This window comes from Ornithorhynchus anatinus, chromosome 2 (assembly GCF_004115215.2).
Source record: "Ornithorhynchus anatinus isolate Pmale09 chromosome 2, mOrnAna1.pri.v4, whole genome shotgun sequence".
Taxonomy (NCBI): domain Eukaryota; kingdom Metazoa; phylum Chordata; class Mammalia; order Monotremata; family Ornithorhynchidae; genus Ornithorhynchus; species Ornithorhynchus anatinus.
Window position 1 is genome coordinate 47,125,721 of NC_041729.1, and position 13,207 is coordinate 47,138,927.

The 13,207-nt window shown below is 42.9% G+C and overlaps 1 protein-coding gene across 3 annotated transcripts in view; it reads right to left on the reverse strand.

The window, feature by feature from the left end:
- Positions 1-13,207, reverse strand: part of IQCK (IQ motif containing K) — a 104,264-nt gene that overhangs the window by 42,305 nt on the left and 48,752 nt on the right. The window lies entirely within an intron of this gene.

Genomic DNA, 13,207 nt, shown 5'->3' on the forward strand with positions numbered 1-13,207 from the left:
CACTACACTTCTCTGTGCCTCAGTTCCCTCATCTGTAAAATGGGGATTAAGACTGCGAGTCCCACGTGAGAAAGGGATTACATCCAACCTGATAACCTTGTCTACCCCAGCGCTTAGAACAGTATATGGTACAGAGTAGCATAATTACTATTCATTTTTATTACTGCAATATTTTTGAACAAAAGAACCGCATTAGCTGCATCTTTTGGATTTAAATCCGGGCTCAGACGAGTGCACCCAAATTGGGTAACACAGACCCTTGAAATTAATGCCTGAGTGATCCTGCTTAACTTAATGGGAGGTCAGGCAGGAGTAATCTGCTTCGCTCCCTTGAGCAGCAGCTGCAGGCTTTTTTTTTTAGCGCAGGATATGAGCAGCCCTAATTCGCGAGGAACCATCCCCTATCACATCCCTTTAATACACGACGATCCACATCCTCCCGCACCTCTGAACAAATGGCTGTTGCTCGGGAGAGTTTGGCCAGAACTTCCCTTTTTTAATCTGAGCAGTCGGGCAGTCACTCTCCCTCAAAGGTAGCAGATACCACTTCCCAAGACTCCATCATCCTCACGATATCCCATTTTACTTAATCGACTGAGCGGAGTGTTCCATTACGGTGCGATTTCATACCCTACCTAATGAGGAAAGCAGAGCTAGACTGGCCTACCTTACTCCTTGCAGGGATATGAGTGCTCCATCTGAGCTCAGAGGTTACCAACTTGGGAATGGGATTCCCAACTGCTGACCCTTTAAATCTCAGCGTGCTTGAACGGCAGGAAGCCAAGTGGTGCAGGTTAAAGTTTTCGGTCCAATGGGGATTTCAGATGGGGCACAGTAAGCTTCCCTACTGAGGCTTAGCTAGTGGGGACTGGGGCTCTGGTTTCAAATAGGTTGTTAATGGAGAAGAAAAAAGGACACAGGCTCCCCTTGTCGCTCTAACAGGTCCGAGGATACACGACGCCTGGACTTACTTTAGGCCTCAAGCAAAAAAATACCACCGGCTCATTTGAAAGTTGCCCAAAGGAAACCCGCATTCCCCCAAATTCTGATCCATCCAATCCTTTTTCCTGAGTGCTTACTGTGTGCAAAGCATTATACTAAGCTCTTGGGAGGGTACAGTGCAGTCGGTAAATACAATCCCTGCCCACAAGGAATTTAGGATCTACGGTCCTGATAAAGATTTAGAGCAGCAGTGCAAATTAACGCGGCCCCTCTGGCTTGCTCTTGAAAGAAATTACTACAGGATCTGAGCAAGTAGGAGTTTGGTTCAAAATAGCAAACTATTTATTTATATTAACGCCTGTCTCCCCTCTAGACTGTAAACTGGTTAAGGGCAGGGAATATGTCCATCGATTCTGTTGCACTGTACTCTCCCAAGATCTTCGTATCGTGCCCTGCACGTAGCAAGCGCTCAATAAATACCATTGATTGAAATATGTTCTTCAGGCTTTTGTCCAGCAATTTCATCACCAACATGCCGTTGTGTACGGAAGTCACTTAGGCATTGATCTTGTTTCTCGGGCAAAAAAACGATCGATCAGTGATCGCTTTCCTTTCCGCACGTATAATCCGACTCTCCCTTTCGGCGAAGCCTTTCAGTGACCATCTTTCACTGAAAACTTCCTCCCAAACTCCACCATGATAGCGATCTAATGGAAATAACGCTACCATTAGCCCAATTAACTCTCTTATGCCACTTAGGGTGCTGAAGCCACCGTTCACTTACCGCACGACAAGGGAGGGAAATGGGTCCACATTTCAGTCGAGCGAGCACGTGGTCGCCAAACCCCTTCCCTTCCCGGCTACTGGGTACCGCACTTAATTAAACAGATGCCCAGGCACAAGCAATATTGCCTCTAGATGAACATACCGCAAGATGCAATATTTCCCCCCCCAAAAAAAAAGAAGATGGGAAAGAGACAAGTGGGTGAAAAAGGGAGAATATGTGCAGGTGGAAGAGAGAACACCAAGTGACATTCAAATCAGCAAACGTCCCTCTCTTCCTCCTGTTTTTCCCCTTCCTCTCTCCCCAGTTCTACCAGTGAGTAAGTTGCTACCCAGTCAGTGGCAGTTGTAAAAAGTAGACTTATAACATGAAATTGGAATCCTGGCACCACGACAGGCACCAAAATGTCATAGATTAGAGAAGCAGCGTGGCTCAGTGGAAAGAGCACGGGCTTGGGAGCCAGAGGTCATGGGTTCCAATCCCGGCTCTGCCACCTGTCAGCTGGGTGACTGTGGGCAAGTCACTTTACTTCTCTATGCCTCAGTTCCCTCATCTGTAAAATGGGGATTAAGCCTGTGAGCCTCATGTGGGACAAGCTGATTACCTTGTATCTACCCCAGCGCTTAGAACAGCGCTCTGCACATAGTAAGCGCTTAACAAATACCAACACCATCATTATTATTATTATTATAGATGGCTCCCTCTTCAGCCATATTGATCTAAACGAATGCCCCTCCTCTGCCCCGAATATCTAACAAACGAGAGACTGAGGCACTATAGAGATTCTGACTATAAGTATCCAAAAATAACTTAAGCTTGTGTCTTATTGCTGCTTGCTCTCTGGTACTGGTACCCTCAAGGAGCAATATGACAAAAAAAAAAAACCTTGCTGAAAGTTGTGATCCTCTTATTCAAGCATATTGCAGGTGTCCCAATGTGATATTTATTACAAGTTTTTGATAAACTCAAACTCAGTTGGAAAAGTAAGGTTTCTCTTACCCTGGGAAGAGTCAGTCAACAAAACCACTATACTTAAAGTAAGAAAAACATCAACTTACCGTGCTGCACTCTCATCTATCTTGCCGGCAACCCCTTGTTCGGACCTTACCACTTACCTGGAACTCTCCTTTCATATCTGACAAACCACCACTTTCCTTATTTCCAAAGTCCTACTAAAATGTCATCTCCTCCAGGAAGCCTTTCTTGACTAATCCCTCATCTCCCCCCTCAAATTCCCTCTATTGCATCACCAATGCACTTGTATCTGTAGCCCCTAAGCACGTAAGTGATAATAATAATAATTCTGATATTTGCTAAGTATTTATTGTATGCCAGACACTGTACTAGGCACTGGAGTGGATACAAGCAAATCGGGTTGGACGAAGTCCCTGTCCCACATGGGACTTGTAGTCTTAATCCCCATTTTACTTATGAGGCAACTGAGGCCCGGAGAAGTTAAGAGACTTGCCCAAGGTCACCCAGCAGACATATGGTGGACCTGGGAGTAGAACCCACAACCTTCTTACTCCCAGGTCCGTGCTCTAACTTACCACCTTCTGTTATCTGTAATTTATTGTGATGCTTATCTTCCCAATTAGATTGTAAACTCCTTGAGACCGAGCATCGAGTCTACTCACTATTCTGCACCGTCCCAAGCACTGAGTACAGTGCCCAGCATAAAATAAAGCATAAAGTAAAGTAAAGCGTAAAGTAAAGCATAAAGTAAAGCATAAAGCATACCCCATTCGTGGGGTAAAGCAAGGTTAGAGACGGACAAAAAAAAGAAATGAAAAATTCCCCAGTTCAAAAAGCCGTCACATCGAGTAGAGGGTGAATTTAAACGGCCCCACATATAAAGGTTCATATCAAATTGCTTGTCAGTGTCCCTTTGCAGAGATGTCACCTGGAGGGAAGACCATATCAGAACTTATTCAAATAATGGGGCAAACAGGCTGTCTGAGAAAGGAAGAGATTTGCAAATGGCACAGGCTCCCACAGTTCAAGAGCAGCCCAGAGAGGAAAGCCAGAAAGATGGCTGATGAAAATGGACAAAAGGAGGAAACGCATCCTCCCTAGCCTGAAACAGCTGCATCGGAACACTGCCATCCCTTGCCACTAAGCTGAGGACACCGGAAAAGGGGAAAGGAAGCCTATTGAAAAAAATTGCCTTTTTTTTTTTTTGCAGGGTCAACAATACAGGGTTTCACTCAGGAGAACCTGAAAATCCAGGAAAAAAAATAAAGAAAGAATCTGGCACGCAAGCCACTACCTTTAGGGAAATTTTGAATTCAGAAACATTGCCCCGAGAATGACCTCTATAGTCCTCCTCTGTTCTAAAACTTTAATGTCTATTTTGGTTGGATGTGCCCATATGCGGGGAAGTAGCTTTAATTAGAAAGCTATTGGCCAAGTTCCAACATGCTCTGATTCGCATCAGAATGTCTAGAGTGTCTGGTATTTCTTTTAAAAAATTAACCCATCACTCTTGGTAATAATTTAATGGCATGAAAATCTCATTTAAAATTGCTCAATCTTTTCACATTTTTTCTTTCCTCAAGGCGAAAGCATATTCATTTGGTCTTCAAAATGAGATGACTGTGACTTGTCTGCTGTTATGTAATTTTGCTCCTGGCTCTTATCCCACGGCCATTTCCTCCTCCCTGCTCCATCCGTGTTTAGTTTCTGCAAATACAGTGGCTTCGCCTCGGCCAATTAGTCAAAGAGAACCCCAGTCATTCTCAACACCTAACTCCAACATCATCCTCAGCTTTGGAAGTAGCTTTCTTGCTACTTTCGCAAATTAGCGATTATTTTTCAGGACTCCTGACTCCTAGCTCTCTGCTTCTCCATTTAAAAATGATATATGAAATGTACATCTTGCTGTACAACCCCAAATATTATTATAACCCAATGGCAGGAAAAAGGCTGCTATTCCTGCATTAGTCTTTAAAATGACATTCCTATGCTTCAGAAATATCCACATATCTTCAAGGATTAATAATGACATATAATTCTTATCTAATAATAAGCAGTAGAATCACTTACTAGTCAGAGATACCAACAATATATCATTCTTAAACACATTTCTTTGTTCTTTAAAATGTTATGCCTTGGCTAAAAATACTGTGAAACCAAAGTTGAGGGTAATCTACTTGTTTAAAAGTTCACTAGGTTTCCTATTTTTCTTGGGGTTTGTGTGAAATATTAACAGTGAGAGAAACAATCGATTTCTTGATTACACCCTTTCGGAGAAAGGAGAGGCATGTTGCCTTATCCCCATTTTTCAGAAGGGGACACTGAGGCCAGAGCCATTTTGTGACATGTCCAAGGTCACCCAGATCACGGGCTAGAACCCAGAACTCCTGATCCCCAGCAAACTGCTCTGTTCCCTAGATCAATCTGCTGTTATCTTCAGCGGGGAAATCTTCAATAGTGTGTTCATTTCAAAAATGACCCTGATCAGAACAGAGACAAACCAGGCTTCAACACTATGTCTACAATAAATAATGAAAAATACACCCTTCTTTGAATCTTGGGGTTTTGGAAGACAGTTTGGTAGCGAGGCAGCACATGGACACAAACACTGAGCCAAAGCCTACCAGTGGATGAATATAGCCCCGTAAAATGTGCGTAGATAACCCAGAAAAATGCAAAGTATATCACAAACTAATATGTGAATTCTCAGGAAGGCAAGCTCAACTAGAAGAAGGCGGTAACTTGATCTGATGTCTCTATTTTAACATTCCTTTTGTGCAATACAATGTCTGACTTTTGCAGACACAAAACCTGTCACTGTGGCACCTGCCAGTAAATGTCTGCAATACAGTGAAGAACCCAAAATAAAGAAAATCTTTGGCATGAAATAATTCACACGATCTAAACATTCCTATGTCTGCCTCCCATTCTCCTCATAAGGTTCCTGTGTATTCCTTTTATTTTTCCAACATGTCTGCCATCTCTGTTCTATTGCACTTCCCACGTGCCCCGTACAGTGCTCTCCACAAAGTGGTAGATATACATGATCGATTGATTATTCAAACCTATTAGATGACTCCATGATGATGTGACCGGCCAGGCCGGAAATGCAAGGGGTGTATCGGATCCCCATCATCAATGGAGTAAAGAATAATAATAATAATGATGATGATGGTATTTGTTAGGCATTTACTATGTGCTAAGAACCGTCCTAAGCGCTGGGGTAGATACAGATCGGGTTGTCCCATGTGGGGCTCACGGTCTTAATCCCCATTTTACAGATGAGGTAACGGAGGCACAGAGAAGTTAAGTGACTCACCCAAAGTCACGCAGCTGACAAGTGGCGGAGCCAGGATTAGAACCCACAAGCTCTGACTCCCAAGCCCGGGCTCTTTCCACTAAGCCAAGCTAGGATGATTCTTGCTTGCTGCTACGCAGCTCAAGGACAAAACAAGGAACCTCGGAATTCATTCATTCATTCAATCGTATTTATTGAGCACTTACTGTGTGCAGAGCACTGTATTAGGCACTTGGGAGAGTAGAATATAACAATATAACAGACACATTTCTTGCAGAGAGGAGGGAACCAGTGGACATAATATGCTTAAAATCAAAAGACCTTTGACAAGGCTTCATAGCAAAGTTTTTTTTAAAGAAAGGAACTGAATAACCGTGGGATTAAGAGAAAAGTTCTCTCGTTGATAGAAAACTAGTTAAATGATAGGAAACAAAGGACCCCTTTTCATAACAGAGGAGAAACGATAGGATGCCCCAGAGATCAGTGTTAGGACTTGGTTTCGTCTATTCACAAATGATCTGGAAGCGGGCGTGGCTGGAGAAATTTTTAAGTTTGCATATAACACTAAGCACTTCCAGGTGGTGAACTGCCACGCAACTGGGGAGACACTACAGAAAAGACTTCATGAAAAACCTCATTGTTTTTTCCGTCTGTCCTCACCCGGCTAGAGCTGAGCCTCTAGGGGACTGTGACCACCCTCTTCGTTGAGCTTCATGTAATCCCGCCAGTCCTCCGTATAGTACTTTGCACACTGTAAGTGCTTAACAAATGTTATCACTCATTATTTATTAAGATTTCGTTAGAGCTGGAGACGTTACAGGGAACGGTGAGCAAAATGATCAGGGAAATGGAGAAACTTCCTCAGAGACAAAAAGAAGTCTGTAAAGACAAAGACTGAGCAGGGATGAAGAACAGAAGTATGAAGGATATGGTACTTGTTAAATGCTTACTATGTGTCAAGCACTGTTCTAAGTGCTGGGGGAGATACAAGTCAATCAGGTTGGACCCAGTTCCTGTTCTAAATTGGGCTCACAGTCTAAATCCCCATCTTACAGATGAGGTAAGTGAGGCCTGGAGAAGTTAAATGACCTGCCCAAGGTCACATAGCAGACCCGTGGTAGGGCTGGTATTAGAACCCCTGTCCTTCTGACTCCTAGGCCCGACAGAGGGAACACGAAAATTGCTGGTTGCCAAATTCCCCAGCATGAGGGTGAGGGGACGGCTTCTGAAGCTTGAGAGTGAATTTAAAACAAACAAAAAGAAACACTCCTTCACTCTGAAGGTAGCAAACCTAAAGACTTCATTTGCCACAGAAATTTGGGCAGGCAAAAAATATCAGTTGGTTCATGACAGGTTTAGATAAATTCATGGCATAGTGTTCCATAATATGTCCCTAATGGGAAAGTTAGGGATGTGGGTGGAAAAGTAAGAGCGAGTCGCTTAACGTCTCTGGGCCTCAGTTTTCTCATCTGTAAAATGGGGATTCCATGCCTGTTCTTCCTCCTACTCGGACTGTGAGACCGACAAGGGAGGGACTACGTCCAACCAGCTTATCTTGTACCTACCCCGGGGCTCAATACGACGTTTAGTACATAGAAACACTTACATAAATACCACTATTATTATTACAATCATTTCAGGTGTTAGACTGAATATTTAGATGGTGCATTCCTAAACAGGACGGATGAGGGTGGAGGTGAGGGGTGAGGTGTTAAGCGCTCACTTGCGGTAAATTCTGTTGGCCAACATGGCCATTGCTGCTTCCCTCCCTTCTGTTATCGCTCCATGGTAAGAAGTGGAAGTCAGGAGGAGCTGTGTAGGAAGTGGAGGGAATCTCTTCGTGAAGGAAGTGTGCCCACATGTCAAGCACAGAACAAAGGAGGTGCCTGAAGGAGGCCTTTTCACCCCACCGCTGGGATGAGGGCACTAAAGCACTCCTGAGAACTCTGGGTATGAGAAAGGGACTCAAAAGAGGGCTTTCAAAAACCATCATTAGAAAAAAGCAATTTACCATCTCTATGGGCAATTAGAAGCTTGAGAAAAATCATCCTTTTTCCTAGTTCAGGAGAATCGGAGGTAGAATTAGAACAAAGAATCCTGAATGAGGAATGGCTAAACTTTTCCTTAAAGTACTCAACAGGAAAACCCAAGCCCTGGATTTTATTGTCGGCTCTTCCTTCCTGCTGAAACCCCAGGTCGGAGATGGCCAACGCCTCAAGAACTGAAGAGGCAAAAACCATATGGTGGGAAGCCTCAGATTGATTGTTTTTTTAAAATCCCTTTTACTGGAAAGGAGAGCAGGTGCTCCTGGGTGAGGGGGGGAGTGCGTGGAGAGGGGAAGAAAGAGACAGCTGGGATAAGGGCTGGGTATGGGGGCTGGGGGCCAACCCCTCACCCCCCCCCAGCCCACTGCCACCAGCGAAAGGGCTGGAGCAGCCCCATCCCCGCCCTCACCACAAGTCAACCTCAACCCTAACTTTTCACGGTGAGATGGACAAAGGGTGAAAAAGAGCTACATTTGGCCACGAGCAGCAGTTTGGCCACCCATGATTCTACATTTCTTTTGACAACTTATTGAGGGTATTTCCCCATTTAATTACACTGGTGATCTGAACCCAGAAGAGGTGGGTTGCTGAAATCAAAGGGAAACCCAAACAAAAACCCAATCCATCCAAGTCTTCTGTTTTACTATCCAAAATGCTGACTTTTCAAACGCTTAAAATTTCAACCAAATGCCACTTCCCTAGAAGTCTAACACAGCCTAAACAACTTTTCATTTAGCAATTCATCTCTGCTTGTGAAATCCAGCAGCTGCTCAAGAATAGTCTTCCTCTTCCCAGAACTGCTCAAGATGTGTTATTTTGAGTTCTTGAAAATCTAACAGAAGAAGTACAGTCAAAGTAAAGATCAAATTTCCTCATAATGCAGAGGATTATTTGACCTTTATGACTAGGCTGTGGGACACACAATAAAGGGCACTTGAAATTTCCATTCATGTTACACGTACAAAAGAAATGAACTCACTGGCAAAAGTCTGCACTTTCGGGGACATTGAAAAGATATTTTCAAAAACAGCTTTCTTCAAAAACTCTCTTGAGAAAAGTGTCAGAATTCAGCAAATGGGATATGGATCTAACAATTAAAATTTTTATGTTTACAAGGAAAGAAAGTTGACTGAAAGATGCTGAAATTTTACCTTAAGGGACTATATAATAACAAATTTCTATTGAAAAAAATGCAGAGGAAGCAGCGTGGCCTAGTGGTTAGAGCATGGACCTGAGAATCAGAGGCCCTGGGTTCTAGTCCCAGCTCTGCCACTTGTCTGCTGCTTGATCTTGGGCAAATCACTTCACTTCTCTGTGCCTCAGTTACCTCATCTGTAAAATGGGGATTAAGACCGTGACCCCCATCTGGGACATGGACTGTGACCAACCTGATTATCTTGTATCTATCCCAGCGCTTGGTACACTGCCTGGCACATAGTGAGCACTTAACAGACACCATAAAAAAATTAAATGAATAAAATAAAATGAATTTAAAATTCCTATTTTATTTACCTATTACTTCCAGGACCAGGTTGACTGGGGGCTCCAAAAGGTTGGCTCCACCCTCACCCTAACAACACTGCCAATTATATCTTGCCAAAGTCCAACTCCCTCCAAGATCAGAGAGCGGGCAGATCTTCCCTAATAAAGAATGTTGGGGTGAAGGGGTGCCCCTATTTTTTTTTCTTTATTGTACTGGGGAGGAAGGGATGAGGAGAGAGAGAACTTGACTGCTCTTTTTAATCTTGCTGAGCAGGATTTTCTAAAATGTTGGCTTTTATCTTTACTGATCAGTAATTAATTGTTCCTATGTGCGTCTCCCTCCCCCTAGATTCCGAGCTTCTGAGAGGAGGGCCTCTCTGGAAATTAATTTTTTCTTTACCATCTCTAAGTGCCAAATATAACATTACAAGCATTGTGGACACTCAATAAATTATTTTGGTGAGGGGAATTTATCAGTACAATCTGTAAAACTCTCTATAGTTTATCAATTTCTACTTCAATCAATGGTATTTAACTCCCCCGATTAGACTGTAAGCCCGTCAAACGGCAGGGACTGTCTCTATCTGTTGCCGACTTGTTCATCCCAAGCGCTTAGTACAGTGCTCTGCACATAGTAAGTGCTCAATAAATACTATTGAATGAATGAATGAATGAATGAACTCCCTTCCACATTGCCCGGACTTGCTCCATCCCCACTTCCAGCTGCACAGCATTTGTGCACTTATCTGTCATTTATTTCTTTATATTAATGTCTGCCTCTTCCTCCAGACTGTGTTTGTTATGGGCAGGGGATTTGTCTGTTTATTGTTATTTCATGCTCTCCCAAGCGCTCAGTACAGTGCTCTGCCCATAGTAAGCACTCAAATAATACAATTGTCTGACTGCCAGGTTTTTGTCTAGGTCTATGGGCTCTAATCCTGGCTCTGCCACTTGCCTTTCAGGTGACCTTAGGCAGGTCACTTGATTTCTCTAGGCCTCAGTTTCACCACCTGTAAAATGGGGGTTAAATAAAAATCTGCTCCCCCCTTAGACTGTCAGCCCCAGGTGAGGCAGATACTAATCTGATTATATACCTACTCCACTACATAGCACAGTTCTTGGCACAACGTAAGTGGCATACAAATGCCACAGTTATTTCGGTTCCGTACATCTAATATTAAGTGGTATTTGTAACACACTTATTTTGTACCAAGCTCTGTACTAAGCACTGGGGGAGATATAAAATAATCCAGGTGGGACATAATTCCTGGCCCACATGGGGCTCACAGTCTAAGGAGGAAGGAGAACAGAAATCCAATCTGCATTTTATAGATGAGGGAACTGAGGCAGAGAGAAGTTAAGTGACTTGCTCAGGGTCACGCAGCAGGCAAGCGGCACAGTCGATTTAAGAACCCTGGTCCTCTGACTCCCAGCTCATGGTCTTTCCACTAGGCCATGTTGCTTCACGACTCTTCGTTCTTCCACTGCTCCCTTCTGTTTCTCTTCTTGTCTCCTTTCTATCTTTGTTTCTCTCTCTGCTCCTATTTACCCTTCTCTCTCTCTTTTTTTCAAATTTCATGCCTCTCCAGCACCTCACGCCCTGCCATTTTCAGAACTTTGGCCACCTTACCTAGGTCTTCTCGATAGTTTGCTACCTCTTTAATAGACTTCCCTTAACTAGTTTAGAAATACACCACCACCAGGGAGGTTGAGAGGAGAGTGCCACTACTGAGTCAGAGTTTTTTATGAAGTTGGATAATTTTAAATGGTGAGTGTGGCATGGTTAATGAGTAACAGTAAGGTATTCATTTTGACGTGCGATCACCATTCACTTTGTTCAATGTTCCAGTTCAAGAAACTGAATTTGCACGATAGGGAATTCTTGTTCAGTGGGTTGATAATCTGCTTCATGTGTATTTATTTCTCTGATTTGGCCACAGACAACAGTCATGAGTGTAAATGAGTAAAATCTAATGGCATTTAACACTGTCCTGATCTGAATTTAGAATGCCAAATTCCAAACTTTTGAAATTTTAAAGCAGAAACATAGACATTGCCTTCCTTCACCACAGGCACAAATTACTTCAGCAATAATGGGCAACAAGGTGTTGCTAAGCCAGCAAACAAAGTTATTGGATAATGATCAGCTTTGTGACACTCAGCTGTTACTGATATCACTATGGTCTATGTCAACTGGGTTATACAGAAAAAAAACACCCAAGGAAAACAAAGAAAGCAGAAAATGCCATAAGAATTCTAACTGGAAATAAATATTCAGTGGATTTTCTATCCTTTTCTCTGTTCAAACCATTAATGCACGCAAGCCTCCAAGAATCTTATTTGATTTGGACATAGAGTCGGTATGCCATTTGTCACCGACGTGACCCCCTGCATTCCCATGATCTCCTTGATGCAGTCAAGTGTGACATACTCTAAATTTCAGTTCCATAAAGGAGAGAGTTTTTTTTAGGGGAGCAGGATCTTTGTGCTTTCCAAATGGAGAAAGAACACAATTTGATTTGACTCTCTGACATTTAGTTTTACTTTTTTTTTTTTTTGATAAACGAAAACAAGTATTTGGGCAATTCCAGAGCAGTTCAAGATATCTTGCAATAAATATCAGGACCCGATTAAATGCTAATTATAAACTTATTTCAAGCAGCATGAAATTAACATTAATGCATCTGGCCCAAAGAGCCAACACAACCGGTTGAAGTGGTTGTATCTCCAACAAATGAGAACACAGGAGACCTGGAATCAAAAACAACAACTTGCTTCATGGCCCTCTGGCAGTCACGAAAATGTGGCCCATTCAGAGACTTCGCTGAATACAGGGACAGTTTTGCAGTAAAGTTACCCATAGAGGAGAGGTTGCATGTTCCCTGCTGAAAAAGTAGCCTCTAACAGAAAAAAAAGACAGACTGCAAGGCATAAAATGATGCCTCCCCTTTACCGTGAGCACTCAACAATAATAATAATGATAAAGAATTCTATATTGAATTCTAGAATTCAATAATAATCAGTTGTACCTTCACAACATTGCTATATCTGCCCCTACCTCTCCATCCAAACTGTTACTATGCTACTTGTCCTATCCTGCCTTAATTATTGTATCCCTAATTTCCTACTACAATCCAGCCTGCACACTTGCTCTTCTAATGCCAACCTACTCACTATACCTCGATCTCATCTATCTCACTGCCGACTTCTCACCCATGACCTGTCTCTGGCCTGAAACACCCTTCCTCTTTATATCCAACAGATGATCACTCTTCCCACCTTCTAAGTCTTACTAAAGGCACATCTCCTCCAAGAGGCCTTCCCTGACTAGGCCCTCATATCTGCTTCTCCCACTCCCTTCTGCGTTACTCTTGCATTTGGATTTGTACCCTTCACTCCCCCCTCCCTCAGCCCCACAGAATTTATGTACATATTTGAAATGTATTTATTTGTATTAATGTCTGTCTTCCCCTCTAGACTGTATGCTCACTGTGGGCAGGGAACGTGTCAACCAACTCCTCACTACCGTTCTCTCCCAAGAGCTTAGGATGTTGCTTTGCATACAGTAAATGCTTAATAAATACTAGTGATTGATTTTGAATGTACCTAAGGATTTTCCCAAGGGGCTTCACAGTCAAACAGATACAACATCAAGCAAAATATTATCAAAAAATTACTAAT